The sequence below is a fragment of the Lontra canadensis genome, unplaced genomic scaffold (assembly GCF_010015895.1).
Source record: "Lontra canadensis isolate GAN:19392208 unplaced genomic scaffold, GSC_riverotter_1.0 scaffold25, whole genome shotgun sequence".
NCBI classification, from domain to species: domain Eukaryota; kingdom Metazoa; phylum Chordata; class Mammalia; order Carnivora; family Mustelidae; genus Lontra; species Lontra canadensis.
Window position 1 is genome coordinate 4,369,970 of NW_022631019.1, and position 17,586 is coordinate 4,387,555.

General features: G+C 55.6%; 1 protein-coding gene and 1 long non-coding RNA gene across 7 annotated transcripts in view; both read left to right on the forward strand.

Annotated features, from left to right (window-relative positions):
• The window catches only part of CAMTA1 (calmodulin binding transcription activator 1), an 812,384-nt gene that overhangs the window by 109,860 nt on the left and 684,938 nt on the right, over window positions 1-17,586 (forward strand). The gene's annotated exons all lie outside the window — the stretch shown is intronic.
• On the forward strand, window positions 2,280-2,824 carry LOC116871011. The gene is made up of 3 exons (XR_004383327.1): window positions 2,280-2,414; window positions 2,512-2,642; window positions 2,748-2,824. It is a non-coding gene; the product is annotated as an uncharacterized LOC116871011 (long non-coding RNA).

Here is a 17,586-nt window from a genome sequence, read left to right on the forward strand (position 1 = left end):
CCTGGTTTCAGCCGTCCTCCTTCCTGGCTTCTGTGTGCCATTTGTCAATGTTGGCTTTCCTTGTTTTCCTTGGGAAAAAAAATCTTCCTTTCCCTTGGTTGTGTCCGGGTCACAGTTCTCTCTCCTGCTTTGCTGCACATATCCTGCCTTTCTCCTTGCCAATCTTTTGAGATTGCAGTGCCTTAAATTTGTGTGTCTGGCCCTCTTTTTTCTTGTGCGAGAACTCTGGCCTGTGTTCCGTTATCTGGTGGCTTAAATTTCCACTTCTACACCCATGGTACCACATCTGGATCTTCAGGCCCTACCCTTTGCCCGAGTCTCACATCTTTGTTTCATGTTGCATACCTAACACGTGAAACTCCCTGTGTCCCAAACCAGACTCCTTGTTTTTTCCCCGCCTGATCCTTTGTTCCTCCCCACTGAGGTCTCATAGCTAGCCCAGGCTCACAGCTCTGGCGTCCTCCTTGATGCCCTCTGGTGCTCCTGGAGTCTGAATGGCGATCCACAGGTTCTGCCTGTCTTTTCCATCTCTCCCAGCCACTGCCGCAGTGTGGGCCCTTGTGACCCCTGGACTATCCCTGGGTCTCCCTGCCTTGTTCTTCCTGTTCCTACACCGCCCTTCTGCCTTCCTCTGAAGGCAGTTACCCCTACTCTGCAGGTTAAAGCCTCATCTCCTTCGATAACTGTGAAACCCTCTGTCCATGCCCCACCTGTCCCTTCTGAACCTGGGTGATGGGAACGCCTGTAAGTTTCAATTAAATTTCCCCTCCTCTCTGCGTTGGCATCGCCCCCCGGCAGAGTGACTGGTTCCCTGTTCTGGGTTCATGTGGCTCTTCATACACTTTCTTCGTAATAATTTGTGAATGTGTCTGTACACATTGGGGATCATACCTGGATATCTTGTGTGTGTTTTGGGGCCAGACAGCTTTTCCATCCCTCCCTGCCCCTGTGTTCCCACATACTCTCCCTGTCCCTCCAGATGCCCCAGAGGGGAGGCAGAGCTGAATGTTGACATTCTGGCCAAATGAGCCCGTTGCCTGCTTGGGAGTGTGAGCGGAAATCACCCACAATTTCTTCAGACAAGCCAGGAGGGACCACTCTGTGATCTGGAAGCTGTCCAGTGTTGGTGCCAAGAAGAGGGATTTCCTCTTTCACGTCCTGTCCAAATGGTTCTGGTGGTGTGATTCTCCCAGGGTTCTCCTGTTCCCGGGGAGGGGTGGGAAGAAGGGCTGGGAGAAACACACTGTCGAGGGGCTTTCTATAGGAGATGAAGATGCCAGCCTCCTAGCAGAGAGGACTGTGTCTGACGTGCCGAACTCATGGCATTGTGTCTGTGCTGCGCGTGCTAATTCCAGATGGAAAAGGCTCACGTCAGGCCTGCTCCTTCCTCCCTCTCTTGGCAGGGCTGTGGGTGGGCGGCGATTCCGCTCCTGACCTCAAATAAAGTGGCCCGTGGACCCAGAGAAGAGCCTGTATTCTGGACTGGTGCTAGCCCACTGACACAGAAAACAAGGGTGGTGGCAGGTGCTGCAGGCGGGGCGGGAGGCGTGCCAGGGACCGCGGCCATGGGGACGGCAGAGTTGGGCATTTTTAATTGATGCCTTTAATAATTACTGTTTAAGCAACAGAAGGCAAAGTGAGACTGTTTCAAAGGCAAAGCAGAGCAGCAGGAGTTTGGAAGTTGGCTCAGAAATCCGTGCCTCCCCTCCCCGCTCTGTGGCTGTTATTTGAATATATTTTGTATTTAATTTTCCCTCCCCCTCATTTTCGAGCACGCCAGTCCTTTCCCTAGAGGGGGTGGAAGAGGAAGGTGCTGTGTGACATGTCCTCGTCCAGTTTATTACTTGCCCAGGGCCAGTGCACCTTTCTTCCACCAGTCAAAACACTCATTTTAGTGAAGTTTGAGCCCCTGCTGCCCATGCTGCTGTGGGCATCTGAGGGGGAGCGGTCGTGACCCAGCTGAGAGGCGGCCGGAGCCGTCCGTGCCTGAGACACGGCCTCGCTGTGCTCCAGCAGGGCCCCCTGGGTCTGAAGAGGAAGTGGAGATCCGTCTTCAAGATAGACATCCATCGCAGGCCTCAACGCTTAAATATTTGTGATTTGTCTTTACTAATTGCTTTTCATTTTGTTTGCTTTTTCAAAATCCGGTGTGTGGTTTCCACTGTGTCCTTGAGTTGGCGAAACGGTAAGAGTTCTAGGATGTCCGGAGCCTGGGCAGCATCGTCAACAGTCACTGTTTGCTGATTCGCCAGACATCTGGGACAGCTAAAGGGACACGGGCCCTGACCTCTAGGAACTCTTGCTGTAAGGAGACGTGACCGGCTGACCCGCAGCCTCAGCAGCTGTCGTCCCTGCGGCCCCCTCATGCCTTCCCACAGCCCATGTTTCTGGAAGGGGTGCAGAGCTTTGAAAGGGTGAGAGCAGGTCTGGGCAGCTTAGGTCCAGGGCTCTGTGCTTCGGGCTGAGCTTCGACTGCGGGCAGCTGAGGGGTCCTGAGTTTCTTCCAAACAGCTGGTCTGGGGCCTGCGTAAGCCCGGCACCTCTCGGGGCTCGTGCCTCCTGCCGTACCGAGAGCTTGTGCTGTTCCCTGGGTTGACAGTCCCTTCCTGGTGACACACCGAAGGCTCTGGGTCCAGCAGCAGGTACCAGGCCCACCCAACAGGGGAGTACGGGTGCCCATCCCAGGGGCCAGAGCCACCTGGGCCCAGTCACAGGGAGTAAGCTGGGAGTGCCCTCCGTCACACCAGGACTGGCCTCGGGCACACGTGAGACCTGATGCTCCCAGCCCCTCAGAGACAGAGTTCCTGGCGACGGGCTGAGCAGCTAGCCTTTCCGCTCGGATCCTAATACACTGCAGGTAAAATCCAGAGACGGCCCATGACCTCCAGGCTTCTGGTGGTCTGGCTCACAGCGCCCCCGTTCCCGATGCCTGTGTACCTACTGTTCCTTCTCCCAGGAGCCCCCCACAGTTCCCTCCCCGTTTCTCCCTCAGCTGTGCTCAGATGCGCCCTTTGGGGGATGTCTGTGGCCGCCTTATCTGACGAGCGCTCCCTCACCCCTCTGCCTGCCGGGTTCCTGTGATGTGCTTCAGACGCCTGCTGGGTGGCATCTCCTCATCTGTGTGTCCTCCATCTCCCTCGTGACAGGAAGAAGGGGCTTTGGCTGTCCGCTGTTGCTGTGGCCCCTGGCCTCCCGAGCCGGCACTGAGTGGGTGCCCGTGCCCTCTGAGGGCGCCCCGCCACCCCGGGTGGCAGGCAGGCTGACGGCTGGGCCTCTGTCTCACACTCCCCAGCCAGGCCTTCTACCCACGGCTTATCTGCTTCCTGGCACGGGAGACGCTGTTCACTGCTCACTGCAGATGCTAAGCTAGAATATTCAAGAAGCATATTGAAAGTCAAGTGTCGGGTCCTTTTCCCAAGAAAAGGTTTCTGTGTCCGCTGTTGGGCAACTCACTCACCACCTCATTCTCCTCCGTAAATCCAAGCCTCTTGGGACAGTGGCCCTGTCCCCTTCTCCACATTTGACACAGAATTCATAGTGGTGAACCATAGTCCTCATTTGTTTTGTTTTGTTGGGGTGGAGAATTGGAAGGTGGATTAATAAAGTACGCTTTGATTCGACTTCGCCAAAATACTGCTCATGAGGCCTTGGGGGTCCGTGACTATGAGACCAAGCTGCACAGCTCACTGGGGGTGTGTACTGAGGTGCCCTGTGCCTTGTCCTCCCCCCCCGCCCCACCCCTGCCCCGCTCAGGGGCAGAGTCCTTGCCGGGCTCCTGAGTGCGCCGTATTTCTCGGGAGTTGTCGCTGACAGGTAAGTGTGCCAGCGTAATTTAGCCAGATTCCGACATTTTCAGAATCACACATGAGCATTGAGGAATCGTTGCTGAAACTGCTCAATCAATTTAAATTTAATTAAAAGGTATTGAATCAAAGAATAACATGGAAAAGTATAGTAATAACCACAAGCATCCTGGTCCCTTTATACCCTAACCCTTACCCCGGTTTTTCAGCGGAGGCCGTTAGGATGAAGCAGGTCAACTTGCCACATTCTTTTTTACTCTTCAGGAACACAGATTTCCTTGCCTTAAAAGAGAACTCAATTTATTTGTCTGCTTTGGTCATCTGAAATGTTAGCCACAGACTGGAGAATCCTTGAGTCTTTTAATAATTTAGAGGAAAGGGCACAAGAAGTAAAGTCACCTAATATTCTATACTTGGATAGAGTATTTCTGAATTAATTCAAAATACACGTGAAAGGTCAGTTTTGTCTCCCCGTTCCAGCTGCATTTGGGAAAAACAACAACCCTGTAGCTGTTCTTTCTAAGCAAAATCGTAGTTGTTTCATTCTTGGGCACTTCCTGAAATGATGCACGAGGAAATGCTGCTGGCCCCTGGGGGAGACTGGGAAAAGGCATCACCTAGAAATGCACAGCCCGCAGAGGCCCATCCCAGGGCTGCTGGGTCTTGAGGCCTCTCCAGAAGGGTGTAGTTCTCCCGTGAATGGGGGCTCTACCCTGAGGTGGGTCCTAGAGCAGACACTTGGGCCAGCTGGCCTGTCAGAGGGGTGGAGCTTTACCTGGGCAAGGTGCACATGTGTGGGAGAGAGTGTGGAGTGTAGAAGGTTCTAGTTGCCTAAAAAGCTGGGGTACTGACAGTTTGCAATGTGGATCGAAGTACAGTGGGTAGAGTGTGCCACGGGGGGACACTCACTGGCCACCCAGCTTATCTCTGTAACCAGGTAAACCTAATCCATGTGCACAAAAAGACATGTCAAAATCACCCCCCGAATGAACTTTCCAGGTCCATTTTTCAGACTCCGCTATGTGAGGGGCTTGCATTCACCTGAGGCCAAGGAAGATTTCCTGCATCTTCCTCAGCTGCTGGCCTCGAGGGCTGCCCGGCCTGTGTCGAGCTCTGTGCAGCCAGCCTCGACTAGTCCTCAGATTGGTGGCCGTTCTCACAGTGTGCCATCAAGGACCCTGCAGCTGTCCCGTGTTGGCTTTTGGCTTTATCTGTGTGTCGATGAGGTCCTGGCATCCAGCCAAAAGCCCTTGCTGCAGATGGGCTGAGGCAGTGTTACCTGTCGGGCGGCCCAGGGGGTCGCACGGTGACAGAAGGGGCACGCTGTCGCCCTTCTGCTGGGTCGTAATTAGGTTCACACCCCACGTGATTCCAGAGCTGCCGTGGACTTTCCGTAGGTGGTCTCTGGGGAGGAAAGAAGAGCCGCGATCTCCAGATCTCCAAACTCTGATATGGCCACTTCTCCCCCGCCCCTCCCCCAGCCTCCCACTCCCAGCTTCTGCAGAGCTAGTCCCCCGGGGGGGGGGGGGCCAGAGCCAGAGCATTGCTTTGTAGGGTTGACCCTCACTACAGAAATGTTTCTGCAACATTTGAGCTTTGCAAGGAAAAACCAGCTTTTAAAAAAATTGCTGGTCTTGTTGTTTGAGGGGAAAATTAATACGACTTGACGTGTGCTTGTTGGAAACCGCTCTCTGCGAGCCTGTGGCCCTCCGACATGTCATGATTTGGGAAAGCCTTCACATCCTCGCAGACCCCGTCTTGTGTCTTCCGTGTTTACACAGCTCAGCAAACAGGGTCAGGAACCCACGCTGAATATCGAATGAGGGACTGCTGCGGAGGTGGGGTTGTGTGCTCTTGTCCCCTCGCAGGTCTCTGTGTGGGAACCCGTGGCTGCTGAGTCTCGGGTGCTTTGGGCCTGGCCCCCGGGCCGTAGGCCTTTCCAGCGCCAGCACCCCATTGCCGGCTGCCAGCAGCTTGCAAGGCTGTGCTGGGAGCACCTCGTAATTGCCCAGCAGTGAGGAGATTGAAGTGGCGGGCGAGGCGTGGACCTGAAGGGAGCTGTGTGTCCCCGTCGCTGTCCTCCAGGACGTCATCCTAAATTGCCGTACATCTGCTAATGAGGAGACAAGGCGTTACCTTCTGTGTGGAGCAGCTGCATTAATTACATCCTCTCAGACATCCCCTGTGCCTACCACTCCTGGCCAGCTTCCTCTGCTTTAAATTAATAGACCAAATTAAAGGGACTCGGGGAGGGTGTCCCTGGAGGCCAGATGCCCTCTGCTCCTTGGATGTGGAGGCTGACTTTTTCTCAGGACCAGGGCCCGCAGGCTGGCCCTGGGAGAAGGTCTGGGAGGGAGTGAAGGAGCCCGGGAGGCCACTTCTACAAAGGTGGCCCATTTGACTGGAAAGGACACTGCCTGTTGTCATTTCCTTTGACTTTCTGTGCTGGTCGTCCTGCCTGTTGGCAGTTCATGTCCATCCAGAGAAGGTAGTGACAAGTCTAGAAGCCTGAAGACAGAACCCTTCTGCACGGGGTCTGCAGCCGTGTGCTGTCATGTCCGAATCCTCGTGACGGTTCAGCCAAGAGAGGGGTGGCCGGGCCCCTCCCTGTGCCATGCCCTTGTCTCCAGCCACAGGAAGGGGCGTCTGAGTCCAGGGCCCTGAGCTGCGGAGGTCAGTTAACTTCCCTGAGCGTTTCCATCTGGAAAATGGGAATGGTGGTCCCGCCTCCTGGGTCTGTCATGAACGGAAATCCACAACTTTATTATTTCTTTTTGCTTCCTCGTTTGAGGTCTGTGTGCTCCCTGCCCTGGGCCAAGCATCAGGCTCATTCCTGGCCCGCACTGGGAGCCTGGGACATATCAAATGTGACGATGATTTGCACAATAATAGTTAAGGACCCCCCCACCGGTTGTCTTCTCAAATCCCTGCTCCCTCCCCTCCTCATCCCTGCCCTCCACTGTCCAGGGCTCAGATTTTAGAATGCCCTGGTTGGTGCGGGGCAGCGGGCGGGGGGGGGGGGGGGGCGGCGGCTGTGCTGTGCCAGGCCTGGAGAGGTAGGCCTCCTGAGCCTGCCTTAAAAAGCATCAGAAAGGTTTTCCCTCCTTCCTCTCGGCAGCCCGGCTCCCAATCCCAGATTAGCAGTTTTTGTAGGAGGCACCCAGAAAGTCTTGCACTCTTGAGTTCATTGGCGCCGGGAGCCATAGTGCTGAAGGTCAAGTTCTTTCTGACTGGCTGCCTCAGGATGCTTTGCAGCCCAGCGGGGTAAGCAGCAGCCGTGTCCCCTGTTTGTGTCTGAATGAGACGTTATTCCCAAGAAGTCACCAAGTGTGAAAATGTGTGTTGTCTTGCTAATGGGACACTAATGAAATATTAAAGTGTGTCTCTCTTCCTATCTGTCTCCTGGGGGCTACTCTATCCTCTTGATTTTAGTCATCTTTACATAAAGAGCCCCAGGGAATTAACATTTCTTAGTACTCTTCAAGATAACCTTGGTATTTCTGCTGCCATAAGAGAGAAGTTTTTTGTGTATGTTTGGTGGTTGTCTGTCTGGGCTGAGGCTCCCTCCCTCTGTGGGTGTGTGTGTGGTAGACCTGGGGAGGATTCTTTGGGTTGGTTCTACCAGCAACTAGACCCCCAGGCTGACAGGTTTTCCCAACTCCCGTATGCCCCACTTCTGCCTCCTTTTTATTTATTTACTTAGCTATTTATCTATTTACTTATTTATTTAAAGATTTTATTTATTCATTTGACAGAGACACAGCAAGAGAGGGAACAGAAACAGGGGGAGTGGGAGAGGGAGAAGCAGAAGCAGAAGCAGGCTCCTTGCAGGGAGCCTGCGTGGGAGAACCCAGGACCTGGAGATCGTGACCTGAACTGAAGACAGACACTTAATGACCGAGCCACCCAGGCGCCCCTGCATTCTTTTTAACAGAAGATGTGACCGCCACTTCATAGGGGATAGGCTGTCATAGGTGTTCCAGACTGAACCGGGCCTGCTGCCTGTTATCACGGATGTGTTGCAGAATCCTCCCAACCCCCCAGCTGGGCAGCTGGGGAGGTGTTTCTGTTCCCGCTTGGGCTCAGGGAGGGTATGTGGCCCGTCCAAAGATTCAGCCTCGGTCAGTCACTGAGGCAGGATTTGAACACAGCCCTGTGCGCAGCATGCCGGTGCCTGGGCTCAGAGCCACCGTGCTGTGTGGCCTTCCCCAGCACCTCCCGCCTGCAGCTACAGACCTGACCTCCCCAGGCTGCCTTCCATGTGGTGTGACCTGGAGTGAGTCACACTGTCTGTGCCTCTGTTGGCCTCTATAAAGGGGCCAAATGCAGTCCTTCCTCTCATGTGTGAACACTCCAGAGGACAAAGGTCACTGAGGACAGGGCTGGAGTTCAGGGACTAGTTTCTCCCATTGTGCTCCAGGTGTGTGCCTGCATCTTTGCTGCCTGCCATCGGTTGGCCCCACGAGCCCTGGCCTGGATGCCTGCGAAGGTTCTCTTAGCCGGCCCACATGGCTGCGAGCCCCCCTTTCGCACCTGTGCTCCTGTGACTTCACGCTGGACACCAGGTCTGCCAGGTGGCTCAGCGCTCAGCTGAGGGGCCGCCAGAGAGACCTGCCTTTGTGGTTCCCATTCCTCCAGCTGCCCTGGGAGGCCCTCCCTGTGAGAACACTGTCGGAGCAAGGGAGGCGCACTGCTTGGCCCCCAGGGGCCCTTGGCCTGGCCTTTGTGTACCTTGCTCCCTCCCCCCACCACCAAACTTAAGCGTCCTCCACCCTAGACCCAGCTGGGCTTTTTTTCTGGAAGCTTCCATCAACAAACCTTCTTTGCACTGGATTTTGCACTCTTCCTGAGTGTTTTCAAGTTGCTTCATGGCTGAGCATTTCCGTGCTGTGCCAGGCTGTGTACTCAGAGCCAGAGACTGCGGAGGAGACAAGTGAGGGGGAGAGGAGAGGACTGGGGGGCTCCCGCAGGAGGTGGGTGGAGCTGGTTGAGAGGGAGGGAGGCCTGCCCTGTGGGGCAGAATGCAGGCTCGGGGGCAGGCAAGGATGGATGTGAGGGCACGTGAAAAGCCAGGGGCTTGTCAGCATTCTGAGAGGGGGCAGAGAGGCTGCACCAGGCAGAGGAAGTCTCCTTAAATGGTCTCATACCGCCTCTGGGGTTCTTAGTGTAGTCACAGCTGATTATTTCGGAGGGGTTCGGTTTGATGCCTACAAAAGGGCAGGGCCCATGTCTGACCTTTTCACTGTGTACCTCTGGTGTGAGGACAGGGCCTGATGGATACACAGGGGATACGGAAGCTCACGGATGAATGGGTAGGCACATGAGTTAAGGTGAAGTCACACACAGAGCTACAGAATGCCCCAGTCTGTGGCCACCCGTGGCCATTTATTGTGGCCTCTGGCTAGTGGCCTGGCTGTCCAGGCACTGTCTGCCCCTTCTCAGGTTCTGATCCTAGGCTGGCCCTCAGGGATTAGAGGTACGTGTGCATGGTTGGGCCCTGGACCTTTCTCGCTTCAAGATGCAGCCAGCCCAGGCCTGGTTTGGCAAGTTGAGGCTTTTAGCTCAGCAGGTCCGTGGAAACGCGGTGCCCATGTTGTTGGCCAGGGTGGTGTCAGCCGCCCCCGAGTCCAGGGCACTGCTCTGTGCTCTCTCCCCTCCATAGGAACACGTTCTTGTCTCCACCTCGCCAGCATTTTATCTTAATTTGCGAGCCTGCTGGAGCACCAATGAAGACATACTGTACTGCCCGAAAAAAACACAGCGGAATTCTAATTCTGTACGATTCGAAAGCATGCCTTCAGCTAGCACTGCTGCAGAAGTAAGACAAGCAGGAGAGACACAGCCCTGCTCCAGCTTCCTGGGCTGGTCCGGGGCTCATCCTGGCCGCCTCTCATTGGCACTGGGCTTAATGAAGCCGTCTGATTTAGTTTTCAATTCATTATTTTTTGAAAAAAGAAAAGCTGCTTTAATGGAAGCTTTTAAAATCCCAGAGCTTTGGATTTCTCTACTTCGTCAGGCAAAAGTGGATTCATTTAAGTAGTTTTATAAAAAAAAAAAAAATGCATATACTTATGAAGATTTCAAAAATTAGATGTTTTACTCCTTCCACTCCAGGAACCTAAAAGCCAAGCTTGGAAAATAATTTTTGTAGTGGGGTATGTGCATTCACTCAGCCAAGAAATGCAGCAGTCTTTTAAGATCTCTGAATTTCTGCATTTCATCATTTCTCTGCCCTGTCCTCCTGGGGACTTGGGCTTGTACTCCTTCCCTGCCCAGCTCCTGACTGGGGTTATAGTTCTCAAGGTTTCACAGGAAGAGGAAGAAGAGCAACCCAGGGGGAAAAGACTTGGTAGAGTCACGTGAACATTTCAAGATGGGAGAAACCAGTGCAGTCAGCAGGGAACGGGAGGGGTCAGAGAAGTGGTCTGAAAGAAGAGGCTTGCTGGAGGAGGGTCCCTGGGGTGGGAGCAGAGCTGGGGCAGCTGGAGGGGGTGCGAATGTCGGGCCGAGCTGGGGAGTCGTGTGAGAGGCAGTGGCTAGCTTTGAGCCTCCAGCTCCCGCCACGGTGGCCCCTTGGCAGGGTTGGAGCCACGGGTTTGGGAAGGAACATGGAGTCCGTGATGTTCATGATCGCTAAGACAGGGACAATCAGCACAGCTGCTGACCAAGCCTGGGGCCTGCAGGCAGGGGGGCCCCAGTGAGTCCTCCCTGGCCCTCCGCCCTTCAACAGAGCGTCTGATCCCACCATCAGGCTGTGGTCGCCAGCCTCCAGCACAGGACTGGTCCCCCATCTGTGCATACCAAGTCTTTGGCTGTGGGTCCTGCACGCTGGACATGGGCAGTGGAGCCCCAGGGTATGCCCTGTGAATGCCTTCCTGCCCCAGGTCCAGGTGCCTTGGAGAGGTCCGGAGGAGAGCCAGGGCAGGCAGTGTCCGGGATCTTCCCCCGTGCTTCTCCCTGCCCCCTGGTGGCGGGGGAGGGGGGATCCTCCTGGCTGGCCTGCATCCGGATCCCCCAGCTGTCAGCGCAGAGCCCGGGGCCTTTCCCAGGCCTCACAGAGTCAAGAGCCCATCCATTTTCCAAGAAAGGACACCGGGAGAGATGGCCAAATTGAGTTAGGAGTGCCAGGAATCCAGCCCAGCGAGCAGCCCGAGTTCCTGTAAGGCCTGCCCCGCCCCTGAATTACAGCTGCTTCTCCGAGTCTGCAGGGAAGCTGGGCAGCTCTCCCCGGGGTTTGACAACAGCTTGATTTACAGGCCCGCATGTTGGCTGCACACTTCACATCAATTCTCTCTCCTTCTTTAAACTTTTAAGCCTTTGCCTTATGAATGAGGCCACTGGTTTTCTGAATTCCTTGTGCTTTTATGAGTTTTCTAACTTTCTTCTTTCCCAGCTCCTCCATAACCTGTTCTGAACGCCTGCTCTGCGGTGAGACCGTAGCAGACTCCCCAGGGGTCCAGTTCGGACGTGGCACAGTTCTGGGCTTCAAGGAGTTTGTGTTCTTGGGAGGGATGGGAAGAAGCCGGGTGTGCAGATGAGTTCTCCGCTTGGTGCGGCTGCTGCGCCCCCGTGTGCCAGACCGTGTCTCTCTGCTGACGCTGTGGGAAGTGCTAGGGGTCCCGTGGTGACCCAGGCCGGGTGGGCCCTGTGCTCGCCCTGTGCAGAAGCGAGATGTGTGTCAAGAGGTGGGAGGACAGAATCACAGGCTCCTCCCAGGGCCCACAGCAGAGACTGTGTGGCCTGTGGGCGTGGGGGCTGGATCAGAGAAGTTTCTTTGAGCAAGTGACGTTAAAGCTGGCACCTGGAGGATGAGTTAGCCAGCCGAAGGGGTGCCGGAGAGCTGCCCTGTAGAGAGACGTGGTGTCCAGAGAGCATGACATGTCTAGAAACTGCAGGAAGTCCAGAAAGTATGCAGCCTGGGGAGGTGCGCCCAGGATGCTGCTGGAGCCGTCCGCAGGTGCCAGGTGGTACAGAGCCCGTCAGCTGGAGGGGAGCATTTATATCACGCGCCTAGGAAGGCTCTGGAGGGCCCAGGAGAGGGGCAGCTGACGAGAGTTCTGTTGCTCCGAGGGGAAGGCCGTGATGGACGCTCGGAGAGCTGTGTAGATACCGTGAACTTGCTTCTATTAGTCTAGGTGACAGTTGGGCCACACTGGGGTCGTGCACCTGGAGTGACAGGTCCAGAGGTTGTTAAGGAAAGGAATCTGTAGGAGCTGGTCATCCGTCAGAGATGGAGGGTAAGGCCAGCGAGGAGTGCAGGGGAGCTCCCGGCTCTCTGTGTTGGCCAGCTGGGCTGGAGGAGGTTGTGCTCCGCCATGCAGGACCCAGGGGAGTATGGGAGGCTGCATTTGGAGCCCTAAGGAGACCCCCGTGAGCAGTAGGATCTGGGAGCATGAAACTCAGAGTGGAGATGCGCCTGGAAAACACAGGTTTGGGAGCCATCAGCAACTGAAGCCCTGGAGGTAAACGGAAACCCCCAAGCGAGTGGAGCCAGAGGGAAGCAAGCCTGGAAGAGCTCCAGGAGGCACCGCATTTAAGGGGAGGACAGAGGCAGGACCACAAAGCAGGATCAGGGACATTGGCACGTCCTCTCCGGTGCAGAATGATGGCAGTTCCTAGCGGATGGAGACCAGGGGGAACTGAGGAGGACAGTCCAGGTCACCGACCAGCATGCCAGGTCGAGAGGGATGGGGCCCATCTGCCTGGGACCTAGGCTGGATGGGGCTCCAGATGCCTGAGACCTTGGGCCTTGCTCTCCTGGCTCCAGCTTTCCTGCTGTGGCACCCAGTGGTGAAAGCCTTCCCAGCTCCTGTTTGCAAAGTTACGCAGTTCTTCTCAGCAGCCCTGATGCTGAAGAGCAAAAACACGTTCCCGAAGGAGAAGGCTTCCACCCAGTCCTGAGCTGCTACTGGAGAGCACTGAGGAAGAATAATATTTTTTTAATCTAAACGAACTTTACATTTATGCTTGACTGAAGCACAGACCACATTTGTCCTGGGAGCCAATGGGAAGCCGGGGTTTGGGTAATCTATGCAAAGGCCCCTCGGCTGCCCGGCATCCATCATCCCAAGTGACAGAATTTACATCATTAATCATTGGCGGTAATAGAAAAGTCATTGGAATAGAATGTTGTCACAGGATAAATGTCTCCCAATTGCATATAAATGTCTGGGCTTTACTGTACTGTTTGTGCTCGAGAAATACTGTGGCTTCAAAACGGTATTTATCTGGCTTCGGGAAATAATCAGCACCAGCCGGTCCTGCCTGCAGCCTCTCGGGAGGCGGCCCAGAGGCGTCGTGCCCATCTCTGTGTCTGCACGCGGGCCGGGCAGAGGGTGGAGGCTGGGCTCCTGGGTGCCCCATGGCGGACAGTGGCGTGAGTCAGACACACACGTGCTCAGGGACCCCACTGTGTTACCGCAGGCGGTCTCCCGGCGCTGTAGGCGCCTGTCCCTTCTTCCTCCTTGGCCTCAGACTGCGTGCTGCAGGGGAGACGAGCCCGAGACCCTGGGCCAGTCTGGCTGGCAGCTGTGGTGGCCTCCCCCTGAGCTGTGGCAGCCCCAGAGTCACACAGGTGCAGGAGGCCAGGTGAGACCCTGCAAGCCGGGAACCGAAGAGTGAAACCTTGCAGGCCGCTTCTCCATTTTAGAAATGAAGTCCACAGTGTTTTCTGGCTGGCATCGTTGTGTTCCGTGACCTGAAAACACTCCGTTTCTGGAAAGTGCAGATCTGCTGACACCTTCTTCTGGAGGTTTGTTGTTTCTCTCTTTGTGCCGAGCTGCCCCGGCCTCGGACAGGCCAGATGCTGCTGGAGAGATGCTGGGCTCAGAAGCCACGCGCTTTGTGCTGGGGTTTGGCGGGATTCTTTCTGTGGGAGCTTCACGCTCTCCACCCACTGGCTGGCCTTCGAGCCGGGGAGGGCCCCGCGGGAGGAGGGGCCCCCGGAAGCAGGGCAGGCAGGCTGGAGGCTGCCGCCTTTGGCGGAATGGTTTGCAGGAGCCTGTTAAGGACCCGTCACAGGACCGACAAGCTGTGTTAAAGCAGAGCCAGGTGTCTGAGCTGATGAGCCGGGGCTGGGCTTTGTAGAGTGTGTCTGCGGGGGATGAGGTAGCTCCCTCTTTTCTGTAGGGAATTTCATAAATCACAGCCTATCAGATGTGGAAGTGATCTGAGGCCACCTAACCGTGCGGGTTCCCTGTCGCTAGTTGTCATGGGCTGGGCCAATTTTAAAAACTTTTTAATTTGACCGAGTGAGGCCATTAAAAGCCAATCACCAGCTACTATCTCCTCATTCGTAAAAGGAAGACTACGTTAGCACCAACCATATAAGAGGGACGTAATTTCAAAACAAAGAGTATTTCTTCAAATGGAATAAAGTTAGCTTTAGGAGGAATTTGTTCCGCGGTACTTGTTTTTGTTTTTTTTCTTTCTTTCTCTCGTTTATTTAAAGGCTGACAAAAATCCGTTCCTGGTCCCCATTTCCATTTCAGATGAGTAATAGGAGGGAGGAAGCCTGGCCAGGGCCCCAGAGCCTGTGAGGTCTTTGTATCGTTCCAGCGTTTCTGGTTTTGTCACAAATCGCAGCAGACCTAGCAAATTCATTTGTTGTTGTCACCTCTCCTGGGGCTGCAGGCTAGCTGGGTGTGGCCAGGGGGCTCTCGCTTGGGGCCTGGTGCCATTCGTGTGTTTGGGAAGATGCAAATGGCTAGCCCAGTGGGGGCTACTCGGGGTTTACCCCCCTCCCCACATGGTCTCCACGGCAGTTTCCGGGCAGCCAGCCTGCACGTGGGCCCCAGAGGTGCGTGTCCCGCGAGAACCAGGTAGACCATGGAAGCACACGGTGTCCCTCCCATGTGCCATTGCTCAAGGAGAGGGGACTTAGACTCGACTTTCCGATGGGAGGAATCCAAGGGGTTTGCAGACATGTTTTAAAAGCACTGCATGGGCGGGGGGGAGGGCGACTGAGCGGCTCAGTGGGTTAAAGCCTCTGCCTTCAGCTCAGGTCATGATCCCAGGGTCCTGGGATCGAGCCCCGAGTCAGGCTCTCTGCTCAGCAGGGAGCCTGCTTCCCTTCCTCTCTCTCTGCCTGCCTCTCCGCCTACTTGTGATCTCTGAGTGTCAAATAAATAAATTAAAAAAAAAAAAAGGCACTGCATGGTTCCCAAGCTCCCTGGAAAGCCAGGTTTTAATCTGGGGCGCTGAGATCCTGGGACTCCCCTCCCCTCCATACGTGTTTCAGGAACAAGTCAGAGGGAGGAGAAAGTCGGCGGCTCTCTGCTGATGGGTGGCGAGTGCTGCTTGTTGGTCCCTGCCCACACTTCTCTGGAGTAATAAATTTCCTAGGTAAGGTAGATTCCACCAACTAAGTATCAATTAAGCTCCTTTATGATCATAACCGAGATGATGAATTGAAGTCAATCTAGAGAAACAACCAGTAAAGGAACAGAGACTTCAGGAATCCGGCGTGAACTCGCAGAATCCTAGGCACCTGCTCACTCTTTCCGGTAGGGCAGCCTTTAGCCCTGGGTGAGCGCCTGCTACGTGCAAGGCGCCGGGCCGGCACGCAGGGGCCGGTGACGTGAGAGGAGGGGCTCTGGAGGACCTGTGCCCCTCGATGCCCGTGGTCAGGCTGGGAGTGGCCCCATGTCACCCCACCAGGACCAGCGTGCAGGAGGGGCTCTGTTTGGTGTGGGCGAATGGGCTCGTGGGCTAGCTGGCTTTTGGTTCTCAGAGGTGCTCTGGACTTTCCTGTGTTCCAGGAGGTTTTATGTAAGGGTCCCAGGAGGGTGAGGAGGAGTAGCGGACCCTCCCCCGCCAACCACGCAGCCCAGTCCCCAGCATGGTGCCGGCAGCCCTCGCTGGTCTCTGTCACAAAGCCTGGACTGTCCCAGGTCAGATGTGTGAAATGGGGCAGGGAAACAGGTTTCAACCAGCTGGGAAGTGTCTCGAATGCAAGAAGCAGCCGACTACCGACTACCGGTGACGAGCTGGCCCGCTGGGGTGCGTTTAGCGTCAGGAGGGGCAGGGCAAAGAGTGGGAGTACGTGCCGTTTATTGGCTTCCCGGTGACCGGAAGCCAGGTGCCTCCCCTTGGGTCTGGCCGGGCTTCCCGGCTGCCAGCTTCCCAGCTTCTCTGTAAAGCCTCCCTGCGTATCCTCCGCCTCTGCCCACGGGCCGTGTGTCTGCCCCTCCTGCCTCCGTCCTTGGGCAGCAGACACTCTGCAGACTCTGATGCTTTGAAATGTCTGAGGGAAGTTTCTGGTTCTCTCCAGGTGACAAGCCCCATCCCTAGGGGGCCCTCCAGAGTGGACCCCTTCTCTGTGTTTCCTGGGGTTCCTTGGAAGAATTGAGCTGGGAGGCTTGGCCTTTCTGCCCTGTCTGCAGCCCCTCTGAGAACAGTTCTTCTGGGGCAGTGGGTCTGCTCCCAGCCCTGCGGGAAGCACGGCCACCTCTGAGGGTCCTCAGGAAGCTGTCAGACGCCCACCAGTGGCTCTGCCTGGGGAGCCCCCTCATGGATAGTGACTGAGCAGCTGTCGTGTGCTGGGCGCAGCTCCCGGTCCTTGGGACAGAACAGTGGACAGACCCTCTTACCTTCCCCACGGGACTGCCCGGAGAGTTACGTACGTTCCTTCTCCGAGTCAGCCAGACCTGCTGGGTTTGGTGGATCATTTTATTATACCAGCTGCTGCCGAAAGGAGGGGCAGAAAGAGTTCCCTGGGTATAAAATTAATCAGAAACGAGGACTCCCTCCATTTCCATCAGACAGACCAGTCTGCAGCCCCCCGGATGAGGGAGAAGCCCGCCCGTAATCAGGAAAGAGTGCTCGGAACACAAGCTAGGTCAGGCCTGGCCACGCAGACACGAATCTGTTCAGTGGATCAATGTTTGTTTATCACGTTCTAGGCCCTGTTCTGGGCGCTGGATGGAAGGTGGGCCCAGAGGGAGCTTCCCTGCTCGCTGGGGGGATAGGCTGTAGAAACACATGAGATGCTGGAGAAGAAGCCAGCTGCTGGGAGGGCGCAGGTCGGGGGAAAGCCTGGCTGGAGCAGTGAGCAGTGGGCCGTAGAGCCGGGAGCCAGGGCTTGTCCCCTTCCAGAGCTGGGACGCGGCATTCCACACCCCCCGTCTCTCCACCCTGGCCTCTCAAGTGTGGGGAGGTAGCCGGGGGCTGCCCCTCCTTGGCCTGGCTTCTCCCTCCTTCAGCGCCTGGGTGTCGACTCCGCTCGTCTGATCTGGGTGCCTGTGCGGGGGAATGTATATTTAGACTCTCCTGTACTTTCCGTGGTAACAGTCGCTTTATTCCTGGTGAAGAATGAGGAAAATGGGTCAGCTGTATTTACTAAGAAGCGTGTTCCAGCTTCTTTTCCGAGGCTATTTATAAACTTTAAAAAATGTGAGCTAAGTTTTTACATCTTATTGGAAGCTGGAGTGCCTATGAATACCCTTTCTGCTACTATACCGGGGAATCTAGCATTTTGGAATTGAAACAATTCGAGTCGGGCAGATAGAAATCTTGCAAATAGCGATTTTGATGAACTCTGGCAGCCTGAGTTTGCCTTGTGGTCTGCTTTCTCTGGGCATTTTCTCCCTGGAACACAGACTAGCTTTCTTGGGTAGGGTGGGGGCCTGCCCTGCGGCAGCAGATGTTGGCCCCAGGCCGTGCTGGGCCTGTGGTGGCTGCGGGCTGAAGGGAAGGTGGGCTCCCGGAGCCTGGGGACTTGGGGAAGCTATTTTGGAACCTGCTCCTTGCCTTCCTCCGTGGAACCGGGCCACGGGGCTGCTCA